This window comes from Homalodisca vitripennis, chromosome 2 (assembly GCF_021130785.1).
Source record: "Homalodisca vitripennis isolate AUS2020 chromosome 2, UT_GWSS_2.1, whole genome shotgun sequence".
NCBI classification, from domain to species: domain Eukaryota; kingdom Metazoa; phylum Arthropoda; class Insecta; order Hemiptera; family Cicadellidae; genus Homalodisca; species Homalodisca vitripennis.
In genome coordinates this window covers 24,389,150-24,390,733 of record NC_060208.1, presented here as the reverse complement: position 1 = coordinate 24,390,733, position 1,584 = coordinate 24,389,150, and the positions used below count along the sequence as shown (strand labels likewise).

At 34.8% G+C, this 1,584-nt stretch overlaps 1 non-coding gene across 1 annotated transcript; it reads right to left on the bottom strand.

Moving 5' to 3' along the window:
* Window positions 1–734: 734 nt before the first annotated feature.
* Window positions 735–806, bottom strand: Trnag-ucc. The gene has a single exon. It is a non-coding gene; the product is annotated as a tRNA-Gly (tRNA).
* Between the last annotated feature and the right edge of the window lie 778 nt (window positions 807–1,584).

Sequence of the window (1,584 nt, the reverse complement as noted above, 5' to 3'; positions counted from 1 at the left end):
TTGTGTTTGGAGAAATGTAGAGGTAAAACACGGAAGTACAACAAAGCGACGCATCAGCTGAACGGGCGGCGAGAATCTGGAATCACGTTATCTACTAGACCGCTCGACTTTGACCTCTGTCTGAGGATGGGGAGGGGTTTGCGATAAGACAATTCCTGTTTTATATTGACGAAATATTGTTCTACGCTAATCTAGTAATCAGTAGAAACAAAATGTCAAATAACATTCATGTCTGGGTCTGGTCGGTATAATCCCAAAGTACCAAACAAAAAAATAACCTATATTTACTTTTTGAAATATTTGGGCTTCACTTTTGAGTGCCATCTCAGTCTACTCATATTAAAACTAAACTGACCGTAGAATATGTCCGCTTATACAGAGAAGTTGAAGAAGGTGGATCTGTAGGTACCTGTCATTTGGAAAGTACTTTCAAAAATTCTCATATGTAAGTATAATTTGAAAACGACAGAAATAATGAATAAAAAAAATAGCGTGAGATCATAAAGCGGTTGGCAGCATGCAATAAAGAAGTATGGAGCAGAAAAAAGTTGTCTTAAGAAATCTTAAAATTAAAAAAGGTTAGGCAAATTAAAAAATTATGTAATCAAAATATTTGTTAAACAATGAGACTCCTTTTGAACACTAAATGTTGGGTAAACCGATGGATTCTTGAAGTATGGAACAGAATATTGTTGTAAAAAGAGACCTTAAAAATGTAAATATAAAAAAGTAAGTGCGATGGCCGGGAATCGAACCCGGATCAACTGCTTGGAAGGCAACTATGCTGACCATTACACCACCATCGCACGCAAAATTAGATGGTCATTATTTTAACTAAATTATGCCATACAATACAATACATTCTGAATTGGTTATGAACAATAATCCAATATGTGAACTAAAGCAAGCGTGTACTTAGTTTATGTAGAGTGATGTGTGTCTAATGACTGGAGCTCAAAGTCAATTTAGGTAAACAGTACAAGTCGTTAATTAGTTTTGTTGAAGCAATTGGAATTGACACTCATTGGGAACATACAATGAAAAGTAATTTACACATCTGTTACCCTTCAATTCAGGGTCAAATGATATGAAATTCAGATCTAATAGCTCCATAATAACACTTTTTAACTAACACCTTTTGAACTTTTGAACACAAATCTTGGAATTTTTTTAGAAATATTTTAAAGTTTAGGAAGGTACTACTGTGTATGTATTGCTATATGTCAGTACTGTTTTATTTAGAATTGGTGGCGATATCCCCCAGGACGACCTGATCGGTTACTTTTGGTGGTTTGTAGAACTACTGAAACTGTACACTGGTCGGCCCGGATGTGCTTCCGGAGTGCGCTTAACACTCTTGAGGCTTAAGTGCATGGTATTAGGCCGCCCACATAGAAGAAGAAAAGAAGAAGCATGTTTTTTAAATTTGTTAAGTTAAACGTTTATGTAGACTGCTATCCAGTTAATTAAACTATTTTTACGATTCCGCCGAGAGATTAGTGTAAGTACTATTGTTAATAATTTAAGCTGTTTCTGTTGCTTCGTATCGGTATTTTCACAATTTCAATGTTTAATATTTGTTTT